Here is a 21,330-nt window from a genome sequence, read left to right as displayed (position 1 = left end):
TATTAAGGCAATTTAAAATTGTGTATTACTCTATACTTTTCATATTTCTTTCACATCACTTTATTTAACTCTCATAAACACAATATGGTGAGAAGATAGGCAGTATTATCTCAGCCTATAGAAAAGATAGTTGAAGATCTGAGAGAAGAAGTGATTTGCCCATGAGCAACATATAACTGGAAGACAGTGAAGCTAGAATTAATTAGAACCTTAATCATAACCCACCTCACTTTCTACTTTATCACAATGCTTCAGGCAACTTGAAGACAGAAAGGAGATACAAATCACTAGTCTCTATGTAAATGGTAGCTAAGTCAATTATCTGGATGTAAAAGCAGTTAAAAATTATTGGTTACAAGGAGATACAGATTCAAATTTGCCAACTATTCCAATCTTTTCACTACTTCAACATTCTTTTTAAAGAAAGGAATGCTTAATGATTGCTATATTGCTTTATATGACAGAAAGCTCTGAACATGGGTAATTAAATGAATAAAACATGACTAAGTGTATTTTATCTCATTCCCACCACCAAAAAAAATGGAGGAAAAAACCTCAGGGCCACAGGACACAACCAAAGCAGACATTGTGACTGCCTGCTTCAATAACCATTCCACAGCCCCAAGTGGCAGAACCTTAGAGAATTAATAAGGGTGAGCCTTATCACTGCCAGAAACGGATTCACAAACAACGAATCATGCCAATGACCTATGAAAAGGTGTTCTGGTAGCTTCTGGTTAAGTTTGTCCTTTCTGCTAAGAGGAAGCCAGGCTTTTTCTTCCTTGCAGAACATATAGTTACTTCCTGGGAACCATCATACAACTATAAGGAAACCCCTCCTTGATATAAAGCCAGAATTATGGAGTGGAACGATGCAAAGAATCCTTGCTGTCTTAATTAAAGTACTGACCAAATCCTGAAGCCTACAGTGCCCCTGACTTCCAGTTATGTTAAGTTAATACATTTCCTGATTATGTAAGGAAGGCTGTTTGAATGGGGCTTTCTGGTACTTATAGATGGAAGGGGCCTAACTGAAACAGACATGGAAGTAATACATGTAGCTGATGGGCAAGAAAAGTTGCCTAAGAACCAAAATGAGCTCTTAGATTTTTAAAAAGATTTTTCAGAACACTGTTATTCTTTCAGTGGGTAATTTAAATATAGTAATATAAAATGAAACAAATTATAAAACAACTTTTAAAAAGAAATGAAACAAATCTATTCTTAATTTTTATAATTAACATTTTTCTCTGGATTGGATATTCCTTCAGACTTGGAGGGAGATGGAGTTCATGAGAGAGGAGAGGCGTCATTATTCTGTGCTGCAAGACTTGTACACTGAAAGTGACAAAAGATTGTTGAAAGACATTCAAGAAAATCTAAATAACTGGAAAGACATCTCATGTTCATGAGTGGGAAGGCTTAAAATTGTTAAGATGGCAATATCCCCTAAAGCAATCTACTGACTCAATGTAATCCCTATCAAAATCTCAACAGCTATTTTTGCAGAAATGGAAGACTGATCCTAAAATTTACATGGAATTAAAAGGGATTCCAAACAGCTAAAAAATAATCTTAAAAAAAACTGGAAGACACACTTCTCTTTTTTCCCTCTCTTTATTTTGAAATGTACTAAAAGCTACAGTAGGCATGCAATACTGGCATAAAGACAGACATACAGAACAATGGAAGAAAATTGAGAGTCCATTAATAAACCCATTCATCTATGATGAACTGATTTGTGACAAGGGTGCCAAGACCATCAATAGGAAAGGAACTGTCTTTTCAACAAATGTTGCTGTTCTTTTTCCATATGAAAAAGAACTTGGACCTCTATCTTACACCATATAGAAAAGTTAACTCGAAATGTAGCAAAGGCCTAAATATAGCATCTTAAACCATAAAAATCCAAGAATAACAACACAAAGGGTTAAATTTGCATGACCTTGGATTGGGAATGGCTTCTTATATATCATACCAAAAGCATGGGCCACAAAAGAAAAAAATGCATCAACTGGACTTTACCACAGTTAAATTTTGTGCATCAAAAGATGCTATCAAGAAAGCAAAAAGAAAACCTACAGAATGGGAGAAAATATTTGCAAATCACATCTGACAAGGATCTAATAATCAGAATATATAAATAACTCTTAAAACTTAACAGAGAGACAAGACTATTAAAAATTGGGCAAATGACTTGAATTGCTATCTCCAAAGAAGATATACAAATGGACAATAAGTACAATACATGAAAAGATGCTCTGTATCACCAGTCATTAGTGAGGTTCAAATCAAAACCACAATGAAATGCCACTTCATATGCACTAGGATGGCTATACTTAAAAAAGAAATTAACATCAAGGATGAAGAGAAAGTGGAACCAGCACACATTGATGGTGGGAATGTCAAATGTTATAGCTGCTATGGAAAACAGTAGAGGGGTGGGGAAAGTAGGTTTACTGTTGTAATACAAATAAATAATAAATAATAAAATAGAAAACTGTTTCATGCATTCACTATAAACCTACTTTTGCCCACCCCTGTATAGCAATTTCTGAATAAGTTAATCATATAATTTCCATATTACACAACAATGTTGTTCCTGGTAGATATATCAAACAGGTGTTTAAAAAAAGAAATTTACACAAATATCCACAGTAGCAACACTTACTATTGCCAAAAAGTGGAAACAACCCAAATGTTCATCAATGAATGAATGGATAAACAAAATGTGTTATATCTACACGAGGAAGTATTACTCAACCATAAGAAGGAATGAAGTAGTGCTACATGCTACAACTTGAATGAACCTTGAAAACAATATGCTAAGTGAAAAAGCAAGACACTAAAGGGCACATATTGCTTGATTCCATTATATGAAATATCCAGAACTGGCAAATTCACAGAGACCAAAAGATTGTTGTGGGAGGGGGAGCGGTGGAGAAAAGAGGAATGGGGAATTATTGTTTAATGGATACAGGCTTCTTCTCAGGGTGATGAAATATTCTGGAACTAGATAGTGGTGATAGTTAAACATTATTAATGAATTAAATGCTTTGTTGTAGTTTAAATTTGCATAATAATATTTTATTACTAACACTTGCTATTATGAAACCATTAGGTGTTAAGAACAAGCAATGTACCTAACAAAGTTTTGCTATGGAGAATTATAATCAATGAATGATTGTTTTTTTTTAAAAAAAGGTTGGAGCTGGGAAAGTCCATAGAGAATATCTTTTTTTTATGAGAATATCTTGATTAAACTCTATTCAATACATACTTTAATGTCTCAATGACAGAATGTCTATTTCCATTTCAGTTGTTAAAAACATTGATATGTACCAATATTTCCCCCCTTCCTCTTTCATTAATTGTTCCTAGTTCTATTCTCTGGGGGTGCAAAAGATAAGTTTAATTCCTCTTCCACATGCCATCCCTTCTTGTGTTTCACAGAATCACAGATTTGAAACAGAAAGAATTGGAAAGATCATTCAATTACTCAGTTTTAAGAGAATTCCCCATGGAAGTGTCCTTTTTTCCAGGCTGGAAATCTTAAATGTTTCAATTATTTTGCAAGCACCTGTTTCAAGACACTGCTTCATACTGAGTACTCTCCTCTGAATACATTGTTTATCAATGCCCTCCTTAAAATGTGACATATGGAACTGAGAACACTAAGCTAAATGCAGGCAGAGTACAAAAGGATAATCAACTATGTTTGGACAATATGCTCCAAAATAATGTTATTTCTAGTGGGTGTTAGCCTTTGGGGCAGTTATAATAAACCACTGACTCACCAACTTCAGACAAATAAGAAGACATACCCAGACACACCCCAGCTTTAAAAAAAAAAATCTACTGGTTAGGTCTCCAAGTCCCCAACTCTATATTTGTGCAGAACTTTGTTCCTATCTAATATATACACATGAAATATAAAATTAATAGAATAATTTCTTAGGTATAGTCTTTTGTTCTAATTATTAAAAATAAGGAGATGAGGGAGGACAGGGAGGATCCTGATTCTGTCACATAACAAACATACTATTAGCACTCCCCCTCACAATTTTAAAAGTAAAAAAATATGGTACTGGAGAGCATTATGCTAAGTGAAATAAGCCAGGCGGTGAAAAACAAAGAGCATATGATCTCACCTATAAGAGGAACCTAATGGACAAAACAAACACACAAATAAAATAGAACTAAAGGCATGGAACAAGGAAGAGAATGACAGAGGGGAGGGGGGAGCGGGTTACGGGAGGAGAGAAGTGGAAGGGTCTAATCAAGGAAACTGTATAAGTGACCCACGGACAGGGACAACAGAGTAGGGACTGACTGGGGGAGGGGGGAGGGGAAGCAACAGGGGAAAATTGGGACAACTGTAACAGAACAAAAAAATAAAAATAAAAAATAAACATTTTAAATAGGACATGGGGGAAGACAGCATCTTGAGGCACACCACTAGGAATAAACTGTAGTTTATTTTTATCATCAGCCCATTAACAATTACAAATCTGCCTACCTATGTAATTATTCCGACTACATTTCTCTCATCCACAAAGGTATCTGAAAAGGCTGTCACACATATAACTGCATAACCTTGGGGGTCCCTCTCCTTATTTATGAAACAGGACTAAACAAAGTCATCTATGTTTACAGTGTACAGCACAAAATTTAAAACTGCAATAAATGTAGCTATAATTTTAGATAGGCTATAGTTAGAGTATCTCCTGGGATACCTACCAGTTTACTTGCCCCGTACAAAAAGAAGTGAGGCTAGTATGGCATGATCTGTTCTCTGTGAACCCATGCTGGCTTCTAGTGATCACTGTCTTATCGTTTAAATACCAACAGTACATGTGTTTAATAATCTGAGAATCTGTTCAAGAATGATACCAAGGTTACCAGTTTATTATAATTAACTGCAACTTTTACTTCCTTTCCAATATTGTACATACTTAAGAAGCTAAAACACTCTTTTACACACAGTAGATATTCAAAAACAAGGTTTGTTGAATTCGTTAAAAATTGAGACAAATTTCTTAGTTTTGATCAATGTGCTGTGATTATATAAGATGTTAATATTCGGGGCCCAGGCAGGTGTGGTTCAGTTAGTCAGCCGTTGTCCTGCAAAGCGAAAGGTCGCTGGTGTGATTCTCAGTCAGAGCACATGCCTGGGTTGTGGGTTCAGTACCCAGTCAGGGCATGTGCAGAGGGCAACAGATCCATGTTTCAGTTCTCTCCCTTTCTCCCTCCCGTCCCCCCTCTCTCAAAATAAATAAATAAATAAATAAATAAATAAATAAAAAGATGTTAACATTAGGGAAAGCTGGCTGAATAGTACATAGGAATTCTCTGTACTATCTTTGCAATTCTATGAATATATAACCATTTCAAAATTAAACATTTTTTAAAATCAAGGTTATCTTCTACCACCTCTGATAAATTCTTTCTTAAAACTCCTCATATATTACCAACTATTATTAGGTGAAAATTCTCTAGCAGCCTGTATAGCCCTATAATTAATCTGGAATAGGAGAGACAAATTCCAGCAAATAGGAGCTCTTATAAAACCCCTATTCATCCTGGGCCACATAGAGATCTAGTATTCAGTGAACAGTAGTCATCCCAAAATTTTATTTTTGGAAATAAGGGCCTTTAAAAATCTATCTCAAGCAAATATGTTTTCCTTAAAACATTAAAATTCTGCAGAATCCAACTAAAACCTCTGACTATTTATTTAGCAGTAGCATTCAAGTCAAGCTCAAAGACCTCAGACGTATGAGACAAATTACTACTGTAACTATTAGCATGAAATCTTTATAAAATTTATTTTTAAAACGTGTTTATATCATGGCTGATTGGTTTTTGAATTAGGTAAATAAGAATTTAGTACTGCCACTTGCAACATGAATGGGCCCTGAGAATATTATGCTAAGAGAAATCAGTCAGAAAAAGCTAAGAACCATATGATTTCATTCATATGTGTGGTAAAAAACTGAAACTCATAGACGCAGACAACACTATGATGGTATCAGAGGAAAAGGAGTGAGGGGGAGTAAAGGGTAGAGAGGCCAAATATATCATGACAGAAGATGATTTGATTTTGGGTGGTCAGCATACAATTCGATATACAAATCATGTATCATAGAAACGTACACTTGAGCCCTGGCTTGTATGGCTCATTGGACTGAGTGCTGCCCTGCAAACCCAAGGTTCTCTGCTTTGATTCCCAGTCACGGCACGTGCCAGGGTTCCAGGCCATTCAAGAGGCAACCAACTGATGTTTCTCCTCCCACATCAATGTTTCTCTTCCTCTCCTTCTTCCTCTCTCTAAAAATAAATAAAAATCTTTAAAAAAAGAAATGTACACTTGAAACCTATATGATCATATTAACCAATGTTGCCCCAATAAATTTAATTAAAAAATAAGAATTTAAGAAAATGAATTTTATTTGCAATTAATTCAAGCTCAAACTAGTACTGTTAACCAGTGAAGTCATGAAAATTTTGCTAAAGCTGTAACCACTGAGCACAGAAATCCTAAAATACCTAAGAATAAAGTATCTTTCCACTAAACGTTCTCTTAAATACCTCCAAACAGCTTTTATACTTTAAAGAGTTTCTTTCAGGTACCAACTGTCTAAAACTTGGCTTTCCATTCTGGATCAGTACTATAGAATCAGTACTATAAACAGAAGCGCTATTGTCAAAGAATTGATCCAATAATAAAAAGAGCTAAGGCCACTTGTCTTATAGAAAATTACTGCCAAATACTGCCAGACCCTGCCTTTCTTCCTTCTGGGCCAGTAGCCAAATACTAATCATTTTTAGACCCTTTCTAATTTTTATTACACAATTTAGTACACAATACCACATCTGAACTAGACACAGTATTTTAATGAATGTTCTCCATAATTCCTCTAATATTCCCTCCCACACACACACAACCTATAATACCTCTGGAAGTATATGAAAGGAACTGCCAACAGTGATTGCCTCTGGGACAACTGTTTGGTTTTTTATAGTAACTATTCAAAAAATTAATTTTTCTATTAAAAGGAAGAACTACAACAATAAAACATTAATTCTAGTTGAAATATTTCACCTTAAAAATAACAGATGAGAAAAAAGGAGGCATTACCTTTTAAAAATATTTTATAGGAGAAAAGGCTCATGGACATGGACAACAGTGTGGTGATTGCTGGGAGAAAAGGAATATAAAGGTACTAAATGGTAATGGAAAAAATATAAAAGATTATATATTAAAAAATAAAATAAAAATATTTTATAATTAATTATTTCAAAAACAATTTACAATGTTCAACTTTACTTATAATCAAAGAAATACAAATTATAGTAAGATCATTTTTGCTTATCAAATTAGAAAAGGTTTTTAAAATTAATATCGAGGGGTGGAAAAAAAACTAACATTGAATACTGGCATATAAATTGACATAACCTTTCTAGAAAGCAATGTGTCAATATCTATAATTTTTTTAAGTTCTTACCTTTTCATTGAACTAAGAAAATATTCCTGTCCTAAGAAAATACTCAAATATGTATTCCTGTCCTAAGAAAATACTCAAATATGTAGAAACATTTATGTCCTAAGAAAATACTCAAATATGTAGAAACATTTATGTACAAAGATTTTAATCAATATTATCATCAGAAGAATTAAACGCTCAATAATTGAAATGACTGAATCATACATCCACTCAATAGAAAATATGCTGATATTAAAATTAGGGTTAATTTTTTTAATTTATTAATTTTAGAGAGAGAAAGAAGAGAGGGGAGAGAGAGACAGAGGGAGACATTGATTTGTTATTTCACTGTTATTTATGCATTCTTTGGTTGATTCTTGTATGTGCCCTGACCCGGGATGGAACCTGCAACCTTGGCATAAGGGGGTGGGGGGGATGGAGGTGTGGAGATGCTCTAACCAACTGAGCTACCTGGTTATGATATAGAAATTAGGTTTTGGTCCGGCAAGATGGAGGAATAGGTGGACACACCGTACCTCCTCGTACAACCAAGATTAGAAAACCAATAATTTACAACAATAATTTATTATCAGAATAACACTCAGATCCGGCAGAGGATTTATCTGAATGGAAGTCGGGTAGCCAAGAAGCTGAAGTAGACGCGTTCATCCGGACTGGTAGGAGAAGACGAGCCGGGTGGGCGCGGGGCTGGCTCGGGTCGGCGGCGTGCGGAGGTCGGGGGAAGGTTTGGCACGAAATCAGCGCAAAAGCCATCCAGGGGCGCAAGAAGGCAGCGGTGGTCCCTGAGTACGCAAGCTGCGGCTGGCAGACCCAGAGGGGTAGCGATTGTGGACCAACTCGTGGCCCAGAAGCCCAGACAAGGGTCTGAGTCCAGGGGAACGGAACTACTGCCATTGTTTTCTCCCGCCCCGCTCCTGCTCCCGCCCCGCCCCCACATATAACGTCACAATCTAGCGACTGGGGTGCCCAGCCCCGGTGAGCACCTAAGGCTCTGCCCCCCACCATAACAAGAGCAACCAGACCGAAAAAAAAAAAGGAGAGACAGAGGGAAAAAAAAAATATGTTTTCAACAGAGCAGATCAGTCCCCCAGGACTCATCCTTTTGAGCGACCAAGAATTAGCCAATCTATCAGATGCGCAGTTCAAAACACTGGTGATCAGAAAGCTCACGGAACTGGTGGATTTTGGACGAAATTTAGATGAAAGAATGCAGATTACCATAAAACAGATGCAGGAAGACACGCGGAGGAGAGCCAATAGTGAAAGGAAGGAATATGAGTCTCAAAACAATACAGTGGACCAGAAGGAAGATAGAATCAATCAAACAGATAGAATCAATCAAACAGGAAAGCATGATGAAATAAGAATTCAAAAAATTGAGGAAAAGATTAAGAGCTTCCAAGACACCTTTAAACGTTCCAATATCCGAATTATAGGAGTACCAGAATCGGAAGGGGAAAAGCAACAGATTGAGCACGTATTTGAACAAATAATAAAGGGGAACTTCCCCAATCTGGCAAAGGGAACAGTCTTCCAAGAAATCCAAGAAGCTCAGAGAGCCCCAAAGAAGTTGGACCCAAGAAGAAACACACCAAGGCACATCATAATTACATTAGCCAAGGTAAAAACGAAGGAGAGAATCCTAGAAGCAGCAAGAGGTAAGGGGACAGTAACCTACAAAGGAGTTCCCATCAGACTGTCAGCTGATTTCACCAAAGAGACCTTACAGGCAAGAAGGGGCTGGAAAGAAATATTCCAAGTCATGAAAGACAAGGACCTACATCCCAGATTGCTCTATCCAGCAAAGCTCTCATTTAGAATGGAAGGGCAGATAAAGTGCTTCTCAGATAAGGTCAAGTTAAAGGAGTTCATCATCACCAAGCCCTTATTTTATGAAATGCTAAAGGGACTTATGTAAGAAAAGAAGATAAAGAAAAGACATGTATAGTAAAAGGACAGCAAACTCACAAATATTAACAACCACACCTAAAGCAAAACCAAAAGAAACTAAGTAAACAATTAGAACAGGAACAGAACCACAGAAATGGAGAGTACATGGAGGGTTAGCAGCAGGGGGGTGGGAGGAGGAGAGAGGGGGAAAAGGTATAGAGAATAAGTAGCATAGAATGTAGGTTGAAAATAGATAGGGGGAGGGCAAGAATAGTACGGGAAATGTAGAAACTAAAGAACTCATAAGTATGACACATGGACATGAACTAAAGGGGGAAATGTGGGTGGGAGGGGGGTACAGGGTGGAGGGGAGAGAAGGGGGGAAATGGGACAACTGTAATAGCATAATCAATAAAATATATTTAAAAAAAAAAAAGGAAACTCTTGAAAGCAGCAAGAGAAAAGGAGTTAGTAACCAGATGGTTGACAGATGGGAGTGGGGAGGATGAGAATGGGTTTAGAGGTGAGGGGAGTAAGAAGTACAAATAGGTAGTTAAAACATAACCTTGGGGATGTAAAGTGTAGTATAGAAAATAGAGTAGCCAAGTAACTTACACACGACCCATGGACATGAATAATGGTGGGGGGACTGCCTGAGGGAATAGGGGGTACTGGATAGAGGGTGGCTAAGGGGAAAAGTTAGGACAACTGTAACAGCATAATCAATAAAATATAACTTTAAAAAAAAAGAAATTAGGTTTTGAAGCATTCTTTTCATCCTCACTGAAGAACATTTTATTGCTTTTTAGAGACAGTAAGGAAGAGAGGAAAGGAGAGAAACATCAATGCGAGAGAGAAGCATCAATTCACTGCCTCCCAGATGCACCTGGACTGAGGACCAAACCTGCAACCTCAGCATTGCCCTGACAGGGAATTGAACCTCACTCTTTCAATTACAGGGCAATGCTCCAACAAACTGAGCCACACCGGCCAGGGCAGGTTTTGAAACAATTTTAACAAAGTAGAAAAATCTTTGTAATTTACTGCTTGCTGGAAGGATAATCATTATACAAGTAAATAAATACATTCATGGGAGGAGGAAGAATACTCACATATACCATAATATTAGCAATGCTTAAATTTGGGTTGAGGCATTAGATTTTTGTCCTTGGTATTTCTCCAAATTTTTAAAATAAGTTCCTAGAAATTATAAAATCAGGGGTAATTATATATATTATATATGTACAGACCACACACAGACTTTTAAGTTTATACTATTGCAAAACTGATGTGGTATTTAAACAGCTAAAATAAAATAAGTTTAATCCTTCTGATTAATAACATTTCTGGAAGCCAATGATGAACTAATCTAGGTACTATGTATAATTAAGATGAGTCCTACCACACAATAAGCACTCCCAGCTAGCTTATTTTTAGATCGATACAATAAAAAAGAAAACTTTAGACTATCATATGATTAAGGACAAAAAATTAAACCCCAAACAGGATTAATAATGTAATTACCAGTTAAATTATAATATTTATTAGGATAAATAATACCCCTGGAAGAAGGAACTGATTAAACTAACAGATAACATCTAAATTAATAAATAAAACCAAACTTTTCCTTTAAATGGACTGACTCTGCTAGTGGGAGAAACAATACTTACTATCTGTATAGTTTGAAGTGTAAATAGAGTTTACCCCTAAAGATTATTTCTACCACTAGTTGCCTAACTAGGAAATCACAAATCTCAGTCACCATTATGCTTAGCATCCTCCAGTGAGTTACCACTGCTTTAATGCAGTCTTTACACTGGTTATAAGAGCCTTCATGCCTTGCTTTCTTTCACTTCCTACTCCTTCATTCTCGCTTGCTTTCTATGTTCTAGCCCAGTGGTTTGCAAAGTGTGATCCTTCAACCAGCAACATCTCCATCATCTGTTAACATGTTAGAAGTCAAAATTCATGAATCTCCTACCAGGAGATTCATATGCACATGGTAGCTTGAAATCCATTGCTTTAATCCTCCTGAATTGCCTGCAGATCCCCAAATGTGCCTTGCTCTCTCTCTGCAAATGCAATTCCCTGACTATAGTGTGCTTTTACTCACCCCATTCCCTACCAGGTATCCCATCCACCTTGTCTCCTATTCATCTTTCAAGACATATCTTAGGGGGAGAGGGATGTAAGAGGGTTAAATGATAATGAAAAAATACAATTAAAAATTTTTTTCTTAAAAAGACTTGGCTCAGAAATCACTTCAAAAGGGAACTGAAAACTTTCTCGTAAGAGAAAAATATTTCTCAGGATTTTTCTATTATTGTAGGGGCTCTCATTTGCATTCTTCACCAACTTAGCCACTTCTAAAATGACTTAAGGCCATCAAAGAAAGTCTTTGCTTGACATATCCCCAAATATGTTATTAACACATGAAATAAAAAACAGATTCAGTTCTTCTACCTATTGATTTCAAACTATAGAATAGTAGGAAAATATAATTATGGTAAAACCAAACAGTTGCAAAAAAATAACTTTTATTATGGAAAAACATAGGAAATAGCCAATAAGCTCTGAAATCCACATTTTGAAATTAATTTGATGTTTCTCTTTTACACACATATCTCTCCCATCTTCTGGAGGAAGGAGAGCAAATAATAAAGAATATGTTTTTTTTTTAAAGGATAAGCAAGAGGGAAGAAAAATGTGTAAGGACTGTTCTCCAATATTTTTAATTTGAGATAATCTCACAGTACATGATTAATTAATCATTTATCTTCAACCATTTAATGACCATCTAGGATGTACTAAGAACAATGTGGGATTAAGAATTATGTGTATCTATCTGAAGAGAGAGAGAGATTAGGTTAATTCCTAGTTATTTAGCCAATAAATGAACCTATGCTCACTGAAATAACAAGTATAAAATTGTTCACAGCAATTTTGTTTCTAAGCGTTAAAAACTGGAAATGGCCTAAATGTTTATCAACAGTAGAATAGATAAATATTTACTCATAAAGTGGAATACTACCCAATAAAAAAGAATAAACTACTGCTAACTCTAAAAACATGAATCTCACAGACATAAGGTTGAACAAAGGAAACCAGATAGTAAAGAATGATTTGATTCCATTTATATGAAGTTCAGGAATAAGCAAAACTAACCTATTGTGATGGAAATCTGAATAGTGGTTACCTTTGGGAAGTAGAAGAGAGCATGAGAAAGGCTTCTAAGGCCCTACATGTATTCTGTATCTTGAACTGGTTGGTGATTACATGTTTACATATGTAGAAGTTCATGGAGTTTTTCATGACTTCTGCATATAACTTTATTTTAAAGTCCTATAAAATTTTTAAGAAAAACATGGAAGAAAAAGTTCCTCCTCCTCCTCCTCTACGCCAGCCAAAAGGGAGGGAAGGGTAGGAAGAGAGGAAGGAAGGAATGGAAGGAAAGTAGGTAGTTAGGTCAAATGATGTTTACATTTCTGTTTTAAATTTCAATTGTCTAATTCATTCAACAAAAATCTGAGCACCTGCTTTGTAACACATACTGTTCTGAGTGCTGGGTATATAGTGTTGAATAAAATGTGTAAAAACCCCCTGTTCTCATGGATCTTACATCATAATAGGGATAAAAAGACAATTAAAATATAGAGTATGTGGGACAGCAAAAAGGCACACACACAAAAAGAAACAAAGCAGGGAAGAGGAATACGAAGAATATGTGTGGAAGGGATATTATAATTTTAAATAAGGCAGCAACTAAAGGCCTCACAGAAGGGGTGATATTTTAATGAAGACCTGAAGGAAGCCCTGGCCAGGTGGCTTGGCTGGTTGAAGTATTAACCTGTACATAAAAAAAGTTGCAGGTTCAATTCTTGATCAGGGCAAATACTTAGGTTGAGGGTTTGATCCTTAGTCAGGATTTGTACAGGAGGCAATCCATCAATATTTCTCTCTCACATCAATGTTTCTCTCCCTTCCCCTCTCTCTAAAATCAATAAAACATATCCTTGGGTGAGGATTAAAAAACAAAAACAAAAACAAAAAAGACCTAAAGGAAGTAGGGAGGGGGACATATGGATATCTGGAAGAGTATGTTCTAGGACTACTGAAAAAACAAGGCAGTCACTGTGACTGAAGAGGAGCGAGCATGGGTAAGGTTAAAAAAAGAGGTTTGAATTTTCCCCAGTCTTCCTTCTTTCACACCACTTCAACTCTTCATTTAAAGACTAACTTAAGCCCTGGCTGGTGTGGCTCAGTGGAATGAGTGCCTGCCTGTGAAATGAAAGGTCATGGGTTCGATCCCCAGTCAGGGCACATGCCTGGGTTGCAGGCCAGGTCCCCAACTGGGAGCCTGGGAGAAGCAACCGATCAATGTATCTTTCACACATTGATGTTCCTCTCCTTCTCTTCTCCTCTCTCTAAAAATAAATACATAAAATCTTAAAAAAAAAGACTAACTTAAGATAAACCTCTTATACGCAGAAACTTCTATAACCACTAGCCACCCTATACTTATTTAACCTTCTCTGCTTCTAGAGCTGTATTATTCACGGCATCTTTATATACTATCTTGTAATTAAATACACAAGTGGGCAAAAGTAGGCTTACAGTTGTTCATAATAATACAATAATTAATTATTAATACCAGAATGAATGGTGTTTTGCATACTCACAACTGTAAACCTACTTCTGCCAACCCTTTTCTATACTGCCTCCTACTCCCAAATAAACCAAGCCTCTTCAGAGCAGTGACTAGATTTTATGCTTTTTTGTATCCCTAAGTATTTGGCTCATGGTTGGCACTTAAATGGTTACCAGTAAAGGCCAACGCTAGTAATAACATCAGGCATAAGATTAGTAAACTTTGAATAGAATTTTAAAAATAAAAAAGAGGAGGGAATGAAACCAAGACTAAGGAACTATTGGGTTGGCCAAAAAGTCCGTTATGTTTTTTCTGTAAAAGACACATTTTTCATTTTCACCAATATGTTATTGATCTGGATATTCTGAGTAGGCCAGCTATCTCCTTCTATTGGCTTCTAGTGGGTAGAGGCCAGGGGTGCTGCTAAATATCTTCCACTGCATAAAGACAGCCCCACAGCAAAGAATTACTTGGCCAAAATGTCAATAGCACCAAGAAACTTCACTAACCACTTTTGACACATTCAATCGGTCACAGCACCTTCTCCATAAACTCTATAAATGTTTTTCGGTTTCAGTTGCATTTTTACCTTTCTTGAAATAAAGCATAATACACCAAAACTCTTACGTATTTTCTTTTTTAAAATTGTTGTTCAAGTACAGTTGTCTCCATTTTCACCCCACCACAGCCCCCAGCCCCACTCATCCCTACCTCCCACCCTCAAACCTGTCCCTTTGGCTTTGTCCTTGTGTCCTTTATACATGTTCCTTGATGGACCTTCCCCGTTTTCCCCCATTATCCCTCTCCCCTCTGGTTACTGTCCATTTGTTCTTTATTTCAATGTTTCTGGTTATATTTTGCTTGCTTGTTTATTTTGTTGATTAGGTTCCATCTATCTTCAATATTAAAATGGCTGCAAAAAATTCACTAATTTTGATAAATTTTTTAAAAATTTTTATTTATTTATTTTTAGAGAGAGGGGAAGGGAAGGAGAAAGAAAGGGAGAGAAACATCAATGTATGGTTGCCTCTTGCATGTGCCCTACTGGGTACCTTCTCAGACATGAGCCCTGATTGGGAATTGAGGCAACATTTTGATTGGCAGGCCAGCACTCAATCCACTTAGCCACACTAGCCAGGGCTGATACATTTTTTTTAATGCATGCTGATATGACAACTGTCACAAAACAATCTAACAAAATTCTTTTGAATGAAGTTAGAGACAATAAATACTACTAGAGCTATCATATGGAAAAAAATGTAATGGACTTTTTGGCCAACCTAATACATGAGTAAAGGTACTGGGGTGTCTCCATGTGTCATGATCCAAAGTCAGGATTATCTCTGAGCCATGTTCTTAAGACTGAAATCCTCAACATCACTTTTCTAAAGGCTACTCTAAGCTTTTTTTCCTGCAGGGGGCAGGTGGGTGGGGAGGAGCAGTGGAAATCCGGCATCTGGTATTCCTTTCAAATAATGGTTTTATAATACTAATGTTCACAACTAACAACTCTTAGCCAACTGGCTCTGTGATTTTGAGCCAGTCATTCAACTTCTATTGCCTATGTAAGTTCCCTTATGTGCTAAATGAGGGAGATGGATTAAATAGCCTCTAAGGTCTTCAGATTCTCTACTTTAGTTTTTTATGAAAAATTTGAATGAATAAACCTTACAACCTACTTCTCTAATTTACAAAATGAGTAAAGTATCTATTAATAATTTTAAATACTCTAAATAAGCAGTCATATTCAGGAAGCAGTGTAGTAATTTGAAAAATCATAGAATCTGACTGACGTAAGACAGACCTGGATTTAGGCAAAGCCTGCTTCTTAGTAGATGGTGACCCGAGGTAACTTACTTAATCTACAGGACTTGTTTTAAAAATTAAAGGCAATGTACGCAGAGCAATTATTAAGTGAATATAAAACCCAACACACACAGGCAATAATAATTTCCCAGAGAGAAACCAGCCAAGGCAAAATATCTATCAAATATCAGATATCCAAGATCTGAAATACCCAAACTAGTTCATAATTCTCTTTGCAATTTTAGATATAGAGATCAGTGGTTGTCTCAAAATTCTGCAAGACTTTTCTGCAAGTTAAACAAAGTACTCTTAACTTCTACAGTGCTGGGCAGTCTCACATCTTAAATGAGGATAAGAACTACAGATTCACTATCAGTTCGAGGTCACTGAGACAAGAGAATAAGGTAATTCAGAAAGACCAAAATTTTAGAAAAATAGGACAAGATTGAGATTTGGACTTAACTCATCTCCGATATTATGAAGACATTAGTCTTGACATTGTGAGTTCAAAACATGTAATGAGTGCTAATACTGTAAAATAAGAAACAGATATAAAAAGCAATAAGACAGCCCTGGCTGGTGTGGCTCAGTGGATTGAGCACCAGCCTGCGAACCAAAGGGTCACTGGTTTGATTCCCAGTCAGGGCAGATGCCTGGGTTGCAGGCCAGGTGCCCAGTTGTGGACTCGAGAGTGGCAACCACACACTGATGTTTTTCTCCCTCTCTTTCTCCCTCCCTTCCCCTCTCTGAAGTAAATAAATAAAATCTTTAAAAAAATAAAAAGTAATAAGACAAATATAAACCTATAAGACAAATACAAAACTGCGTTTCAGTCCAGGAGGAGACAAACAATTACAGCAGACTAAGAAACATAAGAGAATGAGTGAACAAGACATAGAGAGTGAATAACCTAGTGGAGTGGGAAGAGGGAAGACCAGAGGACACAGAAGACTTAAAAAGCTGATAGTGCTTAAGTTGTATCTGATAAAATCAGTAGCCCTTGTCAGCAAGGCAGGAGAAGGAAAAGCATTCTAAGCAGCAGGGAGGGTACATGAAAAGACTCCAAATCAGGAAACAGTATGGCTCTTTCAGTGAACTGATTTTATTAGTACAGTTAGAGCTCAAGGTTTATGAGGGGATGAGGGCCTGGGGGAAGATGGCAAGGGATGAGTCAGATGATGAAGGGCCTTGTAATGATAAATAGTTTGAACTAAATACCATAGGTAACGAAGAAATATAGGTTTTAAGAAAGAGACACTGAGCAGATTTGCATTTTAGAAAAATCAACTTGGCAGTAGTATAAAGGATGGATTAAAGGGGGTCATCCACTAGAGACCTCATTCTACAATCAGGCTTATATAAGGACATTAGATTATCATATAGATATTCTACAGAACCAGGAATCAGAAATAAAAACAACAATGCTTTAACAGATAAAGCTAAATTATCAAAAGGCACTTACCCTTATGAATGTATATTCTGGAATTAGGAATTTCCTATATATCTTAAAAGTGAAGAGGCTTCTAAAATCAGGTATGATATGTAAAAATTACAAGGAACTAGTTGTATCCTGAGAACTAGCTACTCTTACGGCATGTGTCTCTTTTTGTATATATAATACTGCAGATCTGGAACATAAAAACCAGTGCAATAGAATCCTTGGAGTTGGAATTTATATTGATTAATTACAGAGACTTCTTTTGCTTTAATTTTATATATGCAGAAACTGAGGCCCTGAGAGACTAAGGAATTACCTATGGTCATATGGCTAGTTGCACAGTGAAGAATGGAATTTATGTCTTATGATTTCCTTTCTAGAAACTACCTTAGTGTAGCATATTTATAATTCTAGAATGCTGAATGATAATCCAAAAAACACTCTGGTATTGTAATTTCAGTAGTTTAATAATGAACAATAAAACTATTTTTATGTTTCACATGCCTTACAAGAAAAACATATTAGATCTGCATATGTTCCACAAAAAGAACTCTCCCTGACCTCTGTGCTACGATAACACTTCCCTCTTTGCTATAAAACCACACCCTATTCTTCTGTAGGGAATCTGAAAACTTCCTTTGTCAAACTTAGGACACAATTAAATTTGAAAGAAGAAAGGTCTAAGATTAATTTATCTTTATATAAATTTCCAATATCTTGAACATGTTTTAACTTTTTACTTAGGTCCCAGTCTTTTTCTTATTTTGTCCTGCTCCCCACCCCACCCCTATACTCTGGGATCCTGAAATACGTGTGCTTCCTCCACTAGTACACACAAGTAGAAGTGGCAACACTGACACAGAGCCTGATAAATACTGTACTTTTCACAAATTTGCACAGTGACCAAAATGTTTTAAACTTTTGACTTCTCCAATTTACACTTAAGTAATGTCTGCTCATTGGAATAGATTTAAATAATATAAAAACATAAAATTAATAGCTGTCTTGTGTCTTTGAAATTTTCTCTTGAAAAAAAACCCAACACTGATAAATTTGATGTGTGTCCATACAGACTTTTTATGCTTACATAACAAAAGGTGCTAATCCTCGGAGACAATACATATTTAACACCCAAACTCTACTTCTCATAATTTAATATTTCTTTAATAATTCAGAAGGAAGACCATTATCTTGCTTGGTTTCTAGTTACCACAATAGGCATCAATTACATTATCATTCAGGGGTGTGAGCTAAACCCCAAGCACACTGTTTATTCCTTCCTTATTGGCATCTCGATTATTTTATGTGTGTATGTATATGTTGTCTTTCCCTCTCTCCACGTAGGTTACCGAGGGCCGGAATCGTTGTACCTCCAGTGCTTGACACCTAGGAGATAATCAAATACTTGTTGACTGATAAGTATGTTTACTTGGAAATTAAAAAAGTTATTGAAATCTGCTTAATATCTCATTTGTCTTTCAAAATTGAGGGGGGAAAGTCTACTTAATTTTTTTTTTTGGCCGTAGTACCATACAAATATCTGCTCAGCTGGTCAATTTTGATAGTTATAAAAGTCAATCGGGTATTTTGGTTTGAAGTATAACAAAAAAATCTAATTTCTGCAAAAAGTTAAATATTACTGTGTAGGATTCCACTTTTTTTTAAAAAATGATTGCAAGATTCAAGGATTAAGTACATTATCCTTGGCATTTCTGGACCTAAGACCAAAAGAAAAAGCCTAAGGCAAGCAAAATTCTTTGCTTTGAAATACTCAAATCTGTCTATTTACCTAAAATTACAGAATTACTATTTGTACAGGACCCACTGCCTGCCACATTAGACTTCATTTACAGGCCTCTATCATAAAAAGCCAGGCAAATGCAAAAACTTTCTAACCTATAGATTTTTATTAAATCTTACACACATATATACAGATCATTTTATTTTAATTCCTCCTTAATCTGGACTAGTTACCAAAAACTCCACGTAAGTTTTACCACTAGCTGTACCTTTACAATCAAGCTGGTAAGCGAGGTTCCCTACAAGAGCTCTGTTAGTCACACTGACAAGTCTCAACCGTGCTGTGGCAGAATTCTAGCTTAGGGACTTCAAATTCCAGTATGTTACTTGGAGGCTAAACTTGATGTTATGCCTCTCCACAAATGCTTTTCAAAGGAGAGAATCCAGAATACACCTCCCAGCACACCTGCCTCTGCCTAATATTCAGGCACGACTTGAGTACAGATCTAATAATGCAGTATCAGCAAAGCAGACCACCTAAGGAAAGGAAACCCAAACCACCTAAAGTACACGTTCTTCGTTCTCCCCATCCTTAGCGGTTTCCACACCCAACCTAAGGGCACTCACCTCCTAAAGAACCTACAGTCTACACCCCCACCTAGAGTGCAGCCGCTCTTGTTCCCTGAGCAGCGAGACCAGCACGCCCCACAGGGATCCTGGGACAGAGAAAAGAAAACTGCAAAACAAACCCACTATTTCTCCAACTAAGCAACAAAACCGATCAACCCTTCAACTAAGCATTGAGTACATTCTCATCTGGAAAGAAAGACCTGTTCCAGGATGTCACAGACTGTCCTCTGGGCCGACTCAGGATGCGACTTAAAGCCCCCCTCTCGCTGAGAGCCACCCCAGCGCCTGATGAGCCGCACCCTCCATTCAAGATCACCCGGGGACCCGCCTAACTCGCCCTGTTGCCCCCCGAAAAGACTCGAGACCATGCCAAGGTACTGCCCCCCTCTGGGCAAAGCAAAAACTCCGGTAAAGACGTTGATCTCTGAGGTACACCCTTCGCCCCCCGCAGCACACCAAGGCGGCCCGGTCCCTGCAGGACGCAGAAGAAAGACATCGTACTCTAGCCCGGAGACTCACATACACAGACCCCTTTCCCCGGAACCCTAATAAACTGCTTCTACCTTCCCGGAATGGGAAACAGACACCCGCTCCCGCTCTAAGGACCCCTCCAGACCCCAGTGATCTGCCCCTTCGGAAACCCAGCACCTTGCTAAACTGAATCTTATGCCCCCAAAGAGCCTAAAACCTCGATAAAGGAAGCCCTTGTCCCGGAACCCCACTACAACACCTCAAGGAACCTCAGGACCCTGATAAATCTCCCTCGATCCCAAAGACCCGGCACCCTCTCTGCCACCACCCACCTCTACCCCAAGCCAGAAGAGCCCCAAGACCCCCAACGAACCGCCCCCTCACCCCGACGAGCCCTGGCACCCGCTACACCGCCCTTGGGTGCCTGCACCCCATCCCACTTCACCGCCTCCTCACCCTCCGCACTGCCTAACCCAGCCAAAGCCTCGCGCCCACCAGGCAGCGCCACGCTGCCCCGGGAGCCGCCCCCGGAGCCGCCCCCGTCGGGAGCCCGCTGCCCCGGCTGCTCCTCGTACCCGCTCCTCGGCAGAGACGCGCTCCGGGCTGTCTTACCTGGGCAGCGTCGGAGGGCAAGCGGACGAGGAAGCCCTGAGGAAAAGGAGGTGACAGAGAAGCGGTGGCCCAGGCCTGCGGCTGCCGCAGCTCCCACCTTTCCGCGAGGAAGCGCTTGTGTGAGGAGAGCCCTCCCGCTCCCAGCGCCAGCAAGAACCCCAGCCACAGCCGTGCCCGCAGCTCTTCCCGCGAGATCCCTGCCACGGCGAGGGGCGGGGCCACGACGAGGGGCGGTAGCGGCGGCTCGAGTGACAGTGCCCAGAGCCTGTCCACGGCGGCGTAGGAGGCGTGACTCAAGCCCTATTAGGACCAATTGTAAAATAGGAAAGGCGATTCGCCCCGCCCACCGCTTCCTTCCCTTCTCCGCCCCCTCATCAATAAAGTAGGGGCAAGGGTAATACCGATCTTAAGTAGTTACAGGCGGTGGATGTTCAGGGGGAAAGTAACTTGGATGGCGAGTTTGGCTTGTATTTGGACCTGCACAGCCTTTGCTGATACACCTGGTTTAGGGAAGAAGCTGGTCTTCACACCTGTGTAGGCAGAGGCTCTGTTACCCTTGGTTACAGCTCTGCCTGAAGTGGGGACAA

At 38.2% G+C, this 21,330-nt stretch overlaps 1 protein-coding gene across 2 annotated transcripts in view; it reads right to left on the bottom strand.

The window, feature by feature from the left end:
- GLCE (glucuronic acid epimerase) overlaps positions 1 to 20,952 on the bottom strand; it is a 108,571-nt gene extending 87,619 nt beyond the window's left edge. For both annotated transcript variants that reach the window (XM_028505590.2, XM_028505591.2), the window contains exon 1: positions 20,744 to 20,952. The gene's annotated coding sequence lies outside the window, so the exon portion shown is untranslated. The remainder of the gene's footprint in view (positions 1 to 20,743) is intronic.
- Between the last annotated feature and the right edge of the window lie 378 nt (positions 20,953 to 21,330).

This window comes from Phyllostomus discolor, chromosome 1 (assembly GCF_004126475.2).
Source record: "Phyllostomus discolor isolate MPI-MPIP mPhyDis1 chromosome 1, mPhyDis1.pri.v3, whole genome shotgun sequence".
Lineage (NCBI taxonomy): Eukaryota > Metazoa > Chordata > Mammalia > Chiroptera > Phyllostomidae > Phyllostomus > Phyllostomus discolor.
The sequence above is the reverse complement of the archived record's forward strand: the minus strand, read 5'-3'. Positions and strand labels throughout refer to the sequence as shown.